Genomic DNA, 16884 nt, shown 5'->3' on the forward strand with positions numbered 1-16884 from the left:
ACCAGACAGGTACGCATCAACTCATCTAAGCTCTAAGAACATATCTCAGTATGGAAAAATGGTGGCCTGTTCCTCTAAGATTTTAAGGATTTTTTGGCTTGTAGGTATTTTTATTGGATTTGACAGCTCAGGGTGAAAAAGAGAAAGAAAGAAGGAAGGAGAGACATTCAGCAGATTGTCGGAGCAGGGACTCAAATCCACAACACTGAGGACAGAACAGTGTTCCATCAAATGTGCAGCAGCCTTACACAATCGTAGGCCTTAGGGGTTACTTTGGGGTGTGACAATATCGATTTTGCAACATATTGTGATACTTTGTGGCAGGCATATTAATGAGGCTGCAGCGCTCTACAGCTTCAAGAGTCGATAGAGGCTAATAATGGTCAAGAATTCAGTCAGAACAGCACTACATAGTGAAGCATGGACCAAACACTGTCACACAAATACATTACTTTTGATGATAGTTTTGAAATAAGATTAAGTGGTTACTTTGTTCCTTTTGAGGTGCAATAAACTTCATCCTCCAGCTAGTCCTGACCAAACTTAGATTTGGAGTTGGGTCACTGATGCCGACACTGGGGTTGTCCAATTCTCCGAGCAACTAGCGGCATTAACAGAAGGGTTGGGAGCCCATGGGTGACAAAGTATACCATAAACCTCTATGAAAACAAAGAAAATCACACAAAACTATTGACAATCATCAACAATTAAATGTGCCGGCTCATTAATAAACATGTACGACACTCAACAAGTGCATGTTAAACGAATGGCCGTGTGAACTCAGTGCTGGGGATTGTGGGTAATGGCGGTTTAAAGGACAGAGGGCGGCAGAGCGGGAGACAGCGGCTCGGTGACAGTTTGACAGATGTGGGACCGAGAGCCTCCCGAAGGGGCAGCACAAAGACAAGAGGCGCACAGAAAAGGCCAGGGGTAAGCTTCAGAGGGTTCAGACCTGCAGGGGACGATAAAGGAAGGGTCAAGCGTTGCTCCCGACGACGGGATCTGGGGCGTTTCCTGCAAATACAAAACATTTAAACATAGGGGCTGATCCACCGAGGATTTATCTCCCCTTCCTCCCACTGGGATCGCTTCGAATTTAGCTTTTTACACATGGTACGCATTCTAGTCTACTCAACAGAAAACCGAGCCAAAAAAAAGTTACAAGTTGAATTTATGTGCATACCCCAGCATGGTGACACTATGTCCAAAATCTCTACACGTGTGTGTGCCTGACTGCTGTATGCTACCTCGTCGCCTTCCCCTTTCAGCAGAAGAGTCGACGACAACGGGAGTAGAAGTTTCAAAGGACGGTGCGAAAAAGTGTGCACTGAATACCTGAGTCGCTGTCAAAGCACCGAAAAATGTCTCAAACTTGGGAGCCAGACTCAGAGAGAGGAATGAAGAGTTCCTGCTGGTCTTTTCAAACTCTCCCTGGTGAATGCTGTTATACCGACTAAGCCATCGATCACGGCCAAACCGAGCGGCTGCAGCTTTATCCACGCCATTCACTTAAATGATAGCATCTTGTTTTGAAGTCGGCGATTGGCAATGCTTTGGAGCCAAGAGATCCAAAAACTTAATAGGATATAAATCTATAAATCAACATAATGGGTATAAGATTTCGCTGAATTATAGGCAATTTGGGCCATTTATATGCACATCAAAAGTTTCAAATTGATCTCTCTAAATTTTGTTCTCCCAGTTCACCTGCAGCGACTCGACTGCAGAAGAACGTGGGGTACTAGGAAACATGGAGAACAACTTCCTTGACAGAAAAGACAAACAAAGGAAGAACTGTTTGTTACCAAAGTGGTTTGATTTTCATATACCATGAAAAATACTCAAAAGAAAAAAAATACATACATAAAAGTAAAACCAAAAAAACAAGTACAAATTGTCTCAATTAGTGCCTTACCCACTTTAGTGATTCTATTCGTGTGGTATTGGAGACCGAAATAAGGACGCAAACACAGCAGTCTATTGATTGAACAGTAGTCAGCCCCCTAAGGAGCTTTTCTCATTAGGGCACATCTAGTTCTTGTGACAAACAGTTGACAATAACAAGGCAGGTAATTTGTGTACAATTCCAATCATGTTTGGTCATTCTGTGCAAAATGGCAAGAAGTTTTAAAAGATACTCAATCACAATCAATCTTTTCTGGTAAACAGATGAACAGGTCAAGCTGCAACTGGATGGTCGGCAGTTCCAATTCTCCTGCCAGGACACCCCACACAACCACACACAACCACACACAACCACACACACAACCACACACACAACCACACACACAACCACACACACAACCACCCACACACAACCACACACACAACCACACACACAACCACAACCAACCACAACCACCCACACACAACCACAACCACCCACACACAACCACCCACACACAACCACACACAACCAACCACACACAACCAACCACACACAACCAACCAACCACACCCCCACAACCAACCAACCACACCCCCACACAACCACCCACACACACAACCACCCACAACCACCCACACACAACCAACCACACACAACCAACCAACCAACCACCCACACACACAACCACACACAACCAACCAACCAACCACCCACACACACAACCACACACAACCAACCAACCAACCACACACAACCAACCACACACAACCAACCAACCAACCACACAACCAACCAACCACACACCCAACCAACCACACACCCAACCAACCACACCCAACCAACCACACCCAACCAACCACACACCCAACCAACCACACACCCAACCAACCACAACCAACCACAACCAACCAACCACACCCAACCAACCACACCCCCCCAACCACAACCTACTACTACAAAGATACAAATTTGATTTTATAAAACATTTTATTTTATATACACAAATAACTCTTTAGTTTTGGAACTTTGCAAACAGCCAATCAAATCTCAGATGGTCTTTTGAACAGAAACAAAAAGCAGTAGTGGGCGGGTGGCCAGGCAAGTGAAAAACTGTAAGGTTAATTAATAATAAAAGAGGAAACAGCTGTTACAAATAAAAGGAATATCAATGATAAAATCACGTCCTGAGCCTGTACTTTCAAAATGTGTATTTCTATTTAAGTGTCAGATTGATTATTTGAAAATAAGCCATTTAAGATTGATTTTGTTCATTAAAAGAAAAATCGATTGAATGATGCACCGAACTCTTTATCGAGCTCTTTTTGCGCTTTTTTTATTACCTGCATGGATTCGATTATTAATGTAGAACTTAATGCCTGACCAGGTTCGATTTTGAAGTTCTTCTGGAGAGGCCTCAATGCAAGCCATGCAATCGTACTTCCCTGGAACTTTTCCTTCCTGTATGAACGACATGAGGGTCTTCTCCACCGCTCGCACTTCATCAGCTGACCAGGTCCTTCTCAGAGGTTCTGGAACAGAAAAAAAATGAATCAAAAAAGAATGGGCGAGACAGTTTTCACACAGACACCAGCTAGATAAAGGAGGGTAGAAAAGTGCTATATACTGTAGGTTGAAACCATTTACCATTTGTCAACTTTGCATTTATAATAATATAATCATATTTAATCAATCTTCATGTTTGTTCTCCATGTGAACAAAGCACCGACCTGTTCCTTTGGCAGTAAAGTAAAATGGATATTAGGTCATTGGAAGTTTGGATGATTTTAGTCTTTTCATTTGGATTTAGTCAACACAAATATCTAAGTGCTGTGTTGCTGTGTCCTCCATGATTCAATGGAATTCCAATAAAAGGATTTTATCAAGATTCAGATAATTTTCCAACCCTAGTGCCTGGCCAATCTAAACTAGACAGCAAATAGGGACGGACATTGCAAATTAGCCTTGGCTATAAATGTTGTAGATGTTGTACATGTTCATTGTTCACACATGTCCCTATCAAATAAATGAATAAATAATAAAGTACCTGTTTGATGGGCACCTTCAGGGCCCACATTCCGCTGCTCTCCTTGAATGGTTGATTCTGAACACAGGAAACATAAAAACATAACACCACTAACCAAGTGTGGGTGCCTGATACAGGGTCTCCTGTCTTCCAATTTACTTTTTTTTTTTTACATCAATTCCGCTACTGACTGGATGAGACAGATGGATATTTATAAAATGTTCAATGCGCAAAACACTACAGACCCTAACTATAAAAACAAAGTAGGTTTTCATAAAAAATATACAATTTTCATTTTTGCCCTCTTTGACTCTGTGTTTACTAGAAAACGATTAATCGATTACTAAAATAGTTGTCGACTATTTCAATAATTGATTAGTTGTCGATGAATTGATTAGTTGTTTCAGCCCTAATATGGACTGCATATTATGTCATTATAATCTTTGATAAGAATTGCCCATGACCGGCTTTGTCACAATGACAGAAATTATTAGTGAAACCACTAGGTGAGACATTCAAAATGCAATGAGCTAGATTCTAACTATGTTCCAACTTTCTGCTAACCTACAGTGACTTCCATAAATTTTCACAGCATGAAAAAGCTCACCTTGCAAAGTTGTCTCCAGCCTTTTCTCTGTTTCTGACAAGTCACTATCTTCAGCCTCCACCACTTTCTCTGGACAAACACAATACTATAATTGTTATTACGCTCTTTCGATTTGAGGGAAAGTCTTTTTCATTACCGTGTGTACGTGTCAATTGCCTGGACATTTTGTTTCTATAAACTCTTCCACCATCTTTCTTTTTCCGTAGCTTCATGGTGGACACATTCATCTTCTTCTTTACTGGTTCATCATTTGAGCCATCATAGTAGTCACTCTCAGAGTATTTAGAAGTACTGGGAACTTTTCTTTTTCTGTACTTTTTTACTTTTTTTCCCTTGGCTGCTTTGTTGAAAATGGTGTCTGACACTCGACCTGCTTCTTCTGTGGATTCTTCCCATATGGACTGTTTTGACGGACTGTACTTTGAGCCACTGCTCACAGTTAGGCTGAGAGAGTCGTCACCAGAACAAGGAACCACATCTTCAGAATGAGGAAACACTTTATCCAGGTACTCTTGAGAAAGCTGCATAGAAGGACAGAAAAAATCTGAAGATATATCTATATCTATATCTATATATGTGTCCCTATAGGTGTCCCTATATGTGTCGCTATAGGTGTCCCTATAGGTGTCGCTATAGGTGTCCCTATAGGTGTCGCTATAGGTGTCGCTATAGGTGTCCCTATAGGTGTCGCTATAGGTGTCCCTATAGGTGTCGCTATAGGTGTCCCTATAGGTGTCCCTATATGTGTCGCTATAGGTGTCCCTATAGGTGTCGCTATAGGTGTCCCTATAGGTGTCGCTATAGGTGTCCCTATAGGTGTCGCTATAGGTGTCGCTATAGGTGTCCCTATAGGTGTCGCTATAGGTGTCCCTATAGGTGTCGCTATAGGTGTCCCTATATGTGTCCCTATATGTGTCGCTATAGGTGTCCCTATATGTGTCGCTATAGGTGTCCCTATAGGTGTCGCTATAGGTGTCGCTATAGGTGTCGCTATAGGTGTCCCTATAGGTGTCCCTATAGGTGTCGCTATAGGTGTCCCTATAGGTGTCGCTATAGGTGTCCCTATAGGTGTCCCTATAGGTGTCCCTATAGGTGTCCCTATAGGTGTCCCTATAGGTGTCCCTATAGGTGTCCCTATAGGTGTCCCTATAGGTGTCCCTATATGTGTCCCTATAGGTGTCGCTATAGGTGTCCCTATAGGTGTCCCTATAGGTGTCGCTATAGGTGTCCCTATAGGTGTCCCTATAGGTGTCGCTATAGGTGTCGCTATAGGTGTCCCTATAGGTGTCCCTATATGTGTCCCTATAGGTGTCTCTATAGGTGTCCCTATAGGTGTCCCTATAGGTGTCCCTATAGGTGTCGCTATAGGTGTCCCTATAGGTGTCCCTATATGTGTCCCTATAGGTGTCCCTATAGGTGTCCCTATAGGTGTCCCTATAGGTGTCGCTATAGGTGTCCCTATAGGTGTCGCTATAGGTGTCCCTATATGTGTCCCTATATGTGTCCCTATAGGTGTCGCTATAGGTGTCCCTATAGGTGTCGCTATAGGTGTCCCTATAGGTGTCCCTATAGGTGTCCCTATAGGTGTCCCTATAGGTGTCGCTATAGGTGTCCCTATATGTGTCCCTATAGTTGTCGCTATAGGTGTCGCTATAGGTGTCGCTATAGGTGTCCCTATATGTGTCCCTATAGGTGTCCCTATAGGTGTCGCTATAGGTGTCCCTATAGGTGTCCCTATAGGTGTCGCTATAGGTGTCGCTATAGGTGTCCCTATAGGTGTCGCTATAGGTGTCGCTATAGGTGTCCCTATAGGTGTCGCTATAGGTGTCCCTATAGGTGTCGCTATAGGTGTCCCTATAGGTGTCCCTATAGGTGTCCCTATAGGTGTCCCTATATGTGTCCCTATATGTGTCCCTATAGGTGTCGCTATAGGTGTCGCTATAGGTGTCCCTATAGGTGTCGCTATAGGTGTCGCTATAGGTGTCGCTATAGGTGTCCCTATAGGTGTCGCTATAGGTGTCGCTATAGGTGTCGCTATAGGTGTCGCTATAGGTGTCGCTATAGGTGTCCCTATAGGTGTCCCTATAGGTGTAGGTGTCCCTATAGGTGTCGCTATAGGTGTCGCTATAGGTGTCCCTATAGGTGTCGCTATAGGTGTCGCTATAGGTGTCGCTATAGGTGTCGCTATAGGTGTCGCTATAGGTGTCGCTATAGGTGTCGCTATAGGTGTCGCTATAGGTGTCGCTATAGGTGTCGCTATAGGTGTCCCTATAGGTGTCCCTATAGGTGTCCCTATAGGTGTCCCTATAGGTGTCGCTATAGGTGTCCCTATAGGTGTAGGTGTCCCTATAGGTGTCCCTATAGGTGTCGCTATAGGTGTCGCTATAGGTGTCGCTATAGGTGTCGCTATAGGTGTCCCTATAGGTGTCCCTATAGGTGTCCCTATAGGTGTCGCTATAGGTGTCGCTATAGGTGTCGCTATGGGTGTCCCTATAGGTGTTGCTATAGGTGTCGCTATAGGTGTCGCTATAGGTGTCGCTATGGGTGTCCCTATAGGTGTCCCTATAGGTGTCCCTATATGTGTCCCTATAGGTGTCGCTATAGGTGTCCCTATAGGTGTCGCTATAGGTGTCGCTATAGGTGTCCCTATAGGTGTCGCTATAGGTGTCCCTATAGGTGTCGCTATATGTGTCCCTATAGGTGTCCCTATAGGTGTCGCTATAGGTGTCCCTATATGTGTCGCTATATGTGTCCCTATAGGTGTCCCTATAGGTGTCCCTATAGGTGTCGCTATATGTGTCCCTATAGGTGTCCCTATATGTGTCGCTATAGGTGTCCCTATAGGTGTCCCTATAGGTGTCCCTATAGGTGTCGCTATAGGTGTAGGTGTCCCTATAGGTGTAGGTGTCCCTATAGGTGTAGCTATAATGTGTTTGTGATGGCACTGGGGCCAATCATAAAGTTGTCCATTCACCCGAGACTACATGGGTGTCAGAAGTGAGAGGAAAATAAAAATGTAAAGTTGTTGCTGTGAGAACTTACAAATACACTTTCAGTTCTCTCCAGGGGTGGGGCATCTGCAGCAGCATCAGCAAGCATAGAGAGTTGGTTTTCTGTACCATGTTGTGTAGTCTATGGAAGAATGCAATGATTCAAGTTTACACCAAGTTTTGTGGTTTCTTATTAAAGACAAACAAAAAGGAATCTGTGAACTTAAATCAGAAAACTGCTTGTTCATTCAATTCTATTGTGTAAACTTACTGAAATAGTGTTGGTTGTATTGGAGTGTAGAATATCTGAGTGGTCAGCATCCATGCAGGTTTGATTTCCAGGAGCATCTTGTGAATTCTATGGAAGAAGAACAGTATTGTCAGTAGATGACTTTCCCAATTTAACACAAGTCAAAAGCATTGCAACAGTTTATTATTTTACCTTTAGCACCTCAGTTGTTTCCTGAGCTGGTTTAACCCCTTTCATTTTGGACTTTGCTGCTGCTTTCCGGGCTTTCGCCTTTTTATTCAATTTCTTTACCTGAAACATATAATGGGACAAACTGAGCAAAAAAATACGAGCCTTCAGTCTGAGGGTTGAAGTAAACTCTCTGCAACACAAAACACTTTACTATATAGTGATCGCTCATTCTAAAGTCCAGGATACAGACTTTTACAACATTTCATTATACTGTGCTTATTGTTCTTTAGTTGTCCATCATTGCATTGTGACATACTTTGTTTTAAAAGTAATTAAATATATTAAATAAATATTCCAAAGTTGAATGGTGAAAAGTCCCAAAATTGTGTACATAACACAGAAAAGGCATGTTCCTGAAACCAATCTGTCAGGTCTTGCATTTTGAGAGGCAAGTTTTTTTTTCTTGCTTGTAAATAAAATATATTTCTGGATCTTATCACTAGAATCCTGATTAATAGCCAGTGTTTTTACTGCCCACTTCTAAATATGACATGGCTTGTCGCTGTAACTGCTGATTGTCACAATAAACAGTATTAATGAAATGCTGCACTCGTATGCAGGAGGGCACAAAACTTAACATGATGCAGGCATGAGGTGAGCTACAAGCTTTACATTAGAGCTCCACTAAAACAAAATACTTTAGGACTGAGAGAAATCTGAGACAACACAGGTAAAAAAAAAATACAGTTAATGCTGACTCAAAATAGACTAAAGACCAACAAGCTAAGCTAGCCTACTAGCAGTACTGCACACAAGGACCGCATAAAATGTGTAAAATTTGCAGTTGCAGAAATCGAAACTCAAATAAGCTAATATAGCTCATTTGAATAAATATAACAGGAACATTATGATTGACTTACCCTGGTTTCATTTCTGTTGCCTTTCATCCCTGTGTCCGTCGTGTGCTGCAGTCTGCCTGGCCACACTGATCGCAAACACCTGTCCTCCCCTCAACGAGCACATGGAGTGGGGGAGGGGAACCGAGGTGGTCCTTGTGGGGACCGCGATGTGTGTCCTTTTAAAATTATTTATTTATTCATTTGTATTTGATGCTTTCTCATTACAGGCAAATGTAACATGTTTAAAATATTTAAAATGGAAAAAAATATATAACAAAATCTTTCAACTGTGTGGTCTTCACTCTATAAGCACATGGAGTGGGGGATGGACGCATATGCGGTGTGGGGACTCGGAATCTGAGGAACTGTGTTTCCTTTTTTATTTATTTTTCATTTCAGATTTTTTGTTGCCATTAGCAGATAAACATAACTTCTTAAAATAGTAATAATTAAACATTAACAAAAAACAAAAAACGAGTAGGTCTACATAAGCTACACTCTATAAGCACACGGAGTGGGGGATGGGCGCATATGCGGTGTGGGGCCTCCAAATCTCAGGAACTGTGTTTCCTTTTTAATTTATTTTTTATTTCAGATTTTTTTTGCCACTAGCAGATAAATATAACTTTTTTTTAAAATAGTAATAATTAACCATTAACAAAAACAAACACACAAAACACGAGTAGGTCTACACGAGCTGCACTCTATACGCACACGGAGTGGGGGATGGGTGTATATGCGGTGTGGGGACTCCAAATCTCAGGAACCGTGCTTCTTGCAGTCTGCCATACTGAACGCGCCCACCTGTCCTTCCCTCATGATGGAGTGGGGGAAGGGCATCAAGGTGGGTCTTGTGGGGACTCTGATGTGTGTCCTTTTAAAATGATTTATTTATGCATTTTTATTTGATGTTTCAGCGAAATGTAACATGTATAAAATATGTCAAAGGGGAAAAAACATTACATGAACTGTTTCAACTATGTGGTCTTCACTCGGTGAGCACATGGAGTGGGGGATGGGTGCATATGCGGTGTGGGGACTTGGATTCTCATGAAATGTGTTTCCTTTTTTATTCATTTTTATTTCATATTTTTGTTGCCATTAGCAGATAAATGTAACTTTTTAAAAAAATAGTAATAACTAAACATTACATTAAAAAAAAAAAACTAGTAGGTCTACAAGAGGGGGTGCCCCGTGTCTGGGGCTAGGGGCTGTCTGTTCCCTCCTTCTTTCCCCCGGTTCCGTTCATTACCTTTATGAACAGCATTTCCGGGCGATTTGGGAACCTCAGGATCTCATCTCTGCTTTAGCCGAGATAATGTTGTTCTGTGTGACCATCAGTGTGTCCTTGGGTGGTTTATATTTATATTGTAACCCATCTTAGATATAAGCTTTAGTCATCTCTTTAACAACTTGCAAATTCAGTTTTCCTAGTAACATGCAATCTAACGATACTTGCATCACCCATGCAAGAGTTTGTTCTCTGTTACGAAATTAAACAAGACGGTGCGCACCGGTGGGTAGGTGGGATGCTAAATAACAAATAGCCCTCTTGTGCATGTGTAAATTATTATTATTATTGTGCTCCTCAACTAGCAGCTCCTACAAAACCAACACTGAGCCACGGTGTTTGCCTGATACTGTATGTGCTATGAATGAAAGGAATTGGTAATCTAACATAATGCTAGGTGGTGTTAGCTGCAGCTATGCCAATGCTGCTATATGTCTCGATGGGACACATACTGCCGAAAGATTTTGCTTTGCGCCAACAATTTACATATGCATGTGAAGTACATTACATCATTTTGAGGTTTATTTTGTTTAAGTGGCTATGATTTTTCTTTTATGATTAGATGCCATTAGCAGCTCAAGCTTTGGCAAACACTGACCTCAGTCCTAGCTAATATTTCAACATATTTGCTAACATTAAGTTTATATATAGATTTGTACTAGTACTTTTATGTAACACAATATATTCAAAACACAATATCCTTATGGGGACCTTGCAATATTCATATTGATCACATGGGTACACACACCACACATATCCTTATGGGGACCGTCCAGTTCCCGCCACCAAGTTACACACATCACAAATGTCCTTATGGGGACCGTCCATTTCCCGCCACTGGCCATTAAGTTACACACACAAGGATCCTTGTGGGGTCCTTGCAGTACCCACTGTTGACCACCAGGCCATACACACTTACAGTCAGGAAAACTGACCTCCAGGGGCCTTTTCCAGATTTTTACAGAAACGGCATCAGGAACATTAGAATTGCATTTTCCATTGATTTCTATGGTGGGACTTGTGGGGTCCGGGCCCCACGAGGTAAAACTGGTCCCCATGAGGTGAGTCAAATCTCAGGTTGTGGACCCCACTAGAATATAAAAACGAGAACACACACACACACACACACACACACACACACACACACACACACACACACACACACACACACACACACACACACACACACACACACACACACACACACACACACACACACACACACACACACACACACACACACACACACACACACACACACACACACACACACACACACACACACACACACACACACACACACACACACACACACACACACACACACACACACACACACACACACACACACACACACACACACACACACACACACACACACACACACACACACACACACACACACACACACACACACACACACACACACACACACACACACACACACACACACACACACACACACACACACACACACACACACACACACACACACACACACACACACACACACACACACACACACACACACACACACACACACACACACACACACACACACACACACACACACACACACACACACACACACACACACACACACACACACACGATAGGCTGAACGAGTAAAGCATAGTAAAAGTCTTTACAGAAACTACATTAGCTTTTGTCACACATTGCTGATAAAACGGAGAACAAGACGCAGCAGAGGAAGCATTAAGTGGTGTGAAAAGACACTAATTACCTCAGTGGCAACCTTGTATTAGCATTACACCATGAAGCTTTCCAACACAACTGCCATGGCAACACCAAGACATGAGCATGGAAATTTGATTTGTGCGTGCGTGTGTTTTTAAAGCCATGTTGTGGAACATTGAAGGAGCTGCAAGAGTGTGTCAAGTGTGACATCACACACAGTAATAAGCTACTTCCGGGTCCAAACTGTTGACAGTTCCATCGACAAACACATTAAAAACTGCAGCGTCATCTGAATCTCCTGCTGAAACAACAGCAGACAAAAGTCCAACAGCTGCTTTACACCTAATTACAATCATCTATCTCATCATTTATGTCAGAAAATCCAGAGTATATGTGATGTTTCTGTGATTAAAAGAGCCTGTAGTCGGCTCCACAGCAGGTTTAAATCAGCTAAATCCCATTATAGTGAATTGGGCTAAAGAGCGATGACATCATCACTTAACAATCCCATAATGCAAACGTAAGACAATGCCATTCCTAGAATAAGATATTAAACTAAAGTGGAAGAGGATATAATGTGTTTAAACCTCATAACTAGCTGGAGTCAAATGTAGTAGGAACAGTGTGGCTTCAGGTTTTAGCTCATTTTAGATCAATCTGACAGGGGCAAGATGGAAAACTAAAAAACAAAATAGATGAATGAAGTTCCAATCAAGTTGGACCTCACAATAACAAAATAAATGTAAAAGAGGCAACAACAACAACAACTAGACATTTGGTAGTTTGATCCCAGCTCAAACCAGAGCTTACCCGCTGGGATTGAAACACTGTGTCGATAACTGGTTAAGTCTACAGGCTTTTTTTCTCTAAATGTCAAACAGCAGAAGCCTTCACCGAATGGTGTGTGTACATCCATATTGATTGAACGTCAAAACAAGGAACTTACACATTTACCCAGTGTTCACAACAGGATCAATAACACACAATCCTATTTTCAAAGCATCTTTGGGTGGCGATCATTGTAGATTTTTATTTTGCTCAATATATATTTCAACTTCAATAACATGTTAAAATGATAAAATAACTTGGTAAACCTAATTTTGGGCTTATTGTTGCTATGCCTACTGCCTACTCGAAGCTATAGCAAGTTCCTGGAGAATTACATAATGTAGGCTATTTATTTGACCAGGGAGAAGACCAGTGCAACAGAAGAAGTGCAGCCTACAGCTTTATGTGAAACATGTTTGTCCGACCTGCAGCTTTCTCCAAACCCGTACCATAATCACGCCACTAAATTTGCCATATCAAACATACCCATCTCCGTTAAACCCTACAGGCTCAAATGTAGACGTGTCATCTGAAACTCAGCGATGAAAGAATAGCACGCTGGAGATGCTGCTGCTGAGAGGGGTTGTGTTCATATTTTGTCCCTCTCCCGTGTCAGTGTGTTCCCTGACCCAGAGCTGCACAGGTGGAGAGGGAGCAGGATCGGCTGGCATCCCTCTCACCCCCCCGGGCTGAACCACGCACCGCAGCTGGGTAGTTCAGGAGGAGGCCTTATGTAACCGCTACACCCCCGCTCAGCCCGCTCCAGCTCAGCCACCTCCTCCCACCACCACCGCCGCCGCCGCACAACAATGGAGAGCAGCAGCAGAGGAAGCACGCTGTGGGGACGGGCGCTTAGCGTTCAAAGCCAAAATGCTAACGGCCTGTGGGTATTTACTGTTAAGGTGCACAAAAAAAATATTCTTCTGACTTTAGATACGGCTTATTCCTTCTTGAGTTTACCAGAAACAAAACACTGTAACTGTATTGTGTTGTGTAAAAGGACTGTTTGACACGAGGCAAAAGCAGAAAGAGAAGAAGTGTTCCATTTGTCAAACACATGCATCCACACACATCTGCACACATCTGTGTATGAATTACATTTTCTCCTATAGCAGATGCATCAACCATACAGTCAGCATCATTAAACTTACAATCATCAGCATTGGCAAGGCAAGAGCATGTAGCTACATTTCACAGCAGACTTGGTATCACAAGCTGGTGTAAATGACTGTTTTAAATACTGTCATGCCTTTTTCCCCCATTTTCTGCTTCTTCTAGATTGAGATGAATTGTGCTGTAGAACTGATCCCTGTGTGTGGTAGTGGTGTGAACACAAACCACTCAAATTGTGCGTCCTTCAAATTGAAACACTGAGAATCACTGCTCGTATAAAAGACAAAAGGATTGCATAACTGTAGTAACATAAATACACATTTTCTTCCATCTCATTCATGGGCTCTCAGTGTAGCGACTTCTTGGATAATCATTTTTGTTACTAAGCAGTTCTTCCAAAAGTGGAAGAGCCGGTTGCTAGGAGACCTTGGCTTATTAAAGCTGATATGAGGAAGCAGTGTAGCACTGTAGTCCTCCAGACGCCCTGTTCACAGGTACAGCCTGTGGTGTCCCACTACAATAACACCCGAGTGATCGTGTCCAGAGAAGAGCCAGCACACACAGGGAGGGGCTGCCTGGGAGATGAATGAGACGGGACACAGGGACGGGAGACTGGTCGAAGGACGAAGCACAGTGAAGCTTTCATGACAATTTTCTGACTCAGTGTAGTAGCAGCCAACTTGATCAACAGTGGACAGCTCTGCGAGTGGAAGTTTACTGTGTGAAAAACAGTGACTTCACCAATGGAAAAATCATGATTTGATCGACTGTTTTTACAGTTATCTACGAAGACCGATGTGACAATAATATATTATTAAAGGGTTTGCTTTTTAATTCCACGTAGCAACAGAAAATTAATCATTTTAAAGTAGGGTCAGATCCATTGTTTTGTCTCCTTTGATGGAGTCTAAATATACGTAGCATTGTTGGTATTGTTAACATGACGTGTGAGTTGGCAGCAGTGGAGGTTTGTAAACAGTGTCCATTGTAAAGTTTCAGTTATACAGTAACCATACTGAAACAAACTCAGAGCTCTGACGGTAACTTAAGTGATTGGGTATGTTTTCGTGTAAACAAAATCCATCCAGTGAGTAATTCTTATTTGTTGACTTACACATCCCTCTTTTGCATTGCACTATTTTTTGTCTAATCGTGCTTTACTCCACTGAAGCCTTTCAGACAAGGGAAGGACATCATTATAAAGAACCCTGTGGCTATTGTGCAAAATACCACAGCTCTCCACAAGTGTGCCATTAGCAAGTAGCACACTGCCCACAAAACAAAGAGGAACAACTGGTACTGTGTTAGCTCCAAAGGATCATACAGAGCTTTTGTAGTTGCTCGATTCATTGAGGGCATAATTGGAGCAGAAATGGCTGCAATGTCATAGCAACAACGTGATGGCACACACTTATTTGACGAGTGTGGCTGGGAAAACAAAACACATAATTGGCCGTCCTTATCTTTCTAATTAAAATTCTTGACTTTTCAAATACAAGTAATAACATCAGTCTGTTTGCAGAGTTATGAGAGGAGGACTTTAAAGCAGAGATGTAGCCGCATCAAGATTTTCCCAAGTCTAAGTCATCCTCAAGTCCTCATCGCTGGAGTTTGGGAATACCTTTTGAGAAATGAAAACACACCGTCCTTGTTACGGACCTGGCGCACTGACTCTCATTCCACAATTGGCCTGCAAACCAAGCCTAACACAAACATTTCTTCCCTTTGTAATCCTTTCACAAAGGAAGTCAGCGAGGTTAGGTATTGCCAGCTAAGGTAATGTGCACAGCTGAACCCTTCGAGCCCTGCTTGTCCAAACAACCATGAACAAGGTCACGGCGAGGTCCGTGTTTTATTAGCCTTTGCAAGAAGACGAGCTACAAAGGGAAAAGGCAGAGTGCTTTTGTTTATCCCTTTGGTCAGGCCTTAAAACAGGCTGCATTATAGAGATTTTACATTTTATAACGATTATAAAACAGGCTTGGAACGGATTGTTTGATTTACCCCACACAACTTTACAAGACTGGCAAAGCACTAATAACCTATGCAGCCATTTATCTGGACTATTAAACATACAGGAGCTTCATGTGCTTCTCTGTCAGATGTATATATCAGAATCAGACTCGGGAGGAGACAGATCATGTCAAAGATTCAATGATAGTTAAGGACCGGTCTCTGTGGTGGCCAATCCGTGTTGTCTTAAACTATTGGAGCCCAATATATCCAGGCATTGTCATCTTGGAATACATCATCAGGAAAGAAAGAAAATTCACTGATCCATACAGTTGGACGTCGACTGACAATCTTTGGGAACATAATGTTTCTGAACCTAGACCTAACCAACAGCAGCAACCCCAGATCCAGGTGGCGACTTCTTTTTTGGACCAGGCAGTGTATTTTGTAGCCCCTGAGACGAACCGGCACATTTTAACCATCTGGACCTCCAGAGGGTATGAACCTGAAGTCTGTTAGAGCCAATAACGGAAACTTGACTCGAGCACACACACACAAGGAGAAGATCTCACTGCCTGGATAAGCTTAAGATCGAGGAAGATCGTGACACGCCATTTTCCTGTGGAGGATCCAGACAGAAGCCGGCAGACCAGATGTGCACCTCGGCATCGTCACTGCACTTATCAAGTCGATTAATCATTTGAAAGAGTGCTAAAATGCCTCCCTCCATCCCAAGTTGTATGTATTCATAAATGTCCAATAGAGAAACACTAGCCAATGTATCATTTCCAGATGCACAAAGCATTCGCGGTCGGCCGTTATATCGGGCCGATATTTTGTGAGTTTCACCAACCAAACTTCAGTCAATATGGACATGCTGCATTTCATTTTGAACACAGAACCTGGAGAATTCAATAGCTGCCTTAGTTTTCAACTCTACAGTTGTGTTTTTGATCACCGCAGCTTGCAACAGTATGCTAATGCTAACGGTAGCTAATCAAAGCTATGATTGAATCAAGTGGCAAAGTATTTATGTTTTTACAGGATTATAGATCAGACAATTGGTGCAATCGGCCATGCAAATCGGCATTGGCCTATAAAAATCCAAAATAAATCGGCATTGGCCTCAGAAAAACCCTTATCGGTCGACCTCTACAAAGCATGCTTTATTGT

General features: G+C 42.5%; 1 long non-coding RNA gene across 1 annotated transcript in view; it reads right to left on the reverse strand.

The window, feature by feature from the left end:
• The window catches only part of LOC306975359, a 62407-nt gene that overhangs the window by 31895 nt on the left and 13628 nt on the right, over positions 1-16884 (reverse strand). The window contains exon 3 of the long non-coding RNA XR_013793692.1: positions 953-1014. This is a non-coding gene — a long non-coding RNA (uncharacterized lncRNA). The remainder of the gene's footprint in view (positions 1-952; positions 1015-16884) is intronic.

The sequence above is a fragment of the Gobius niger genome, assembly GCF_951799975.1.
Source record: "Gobius niger genome assembly, chromosome: 15".
Classification (NCBI taxonomy): domain Eukaryota; kingdom Metazoa; phylum Chordata; class Actinopteri; order Gobiiformes; family Gobiidae; genus Gobius; species Gobius niger.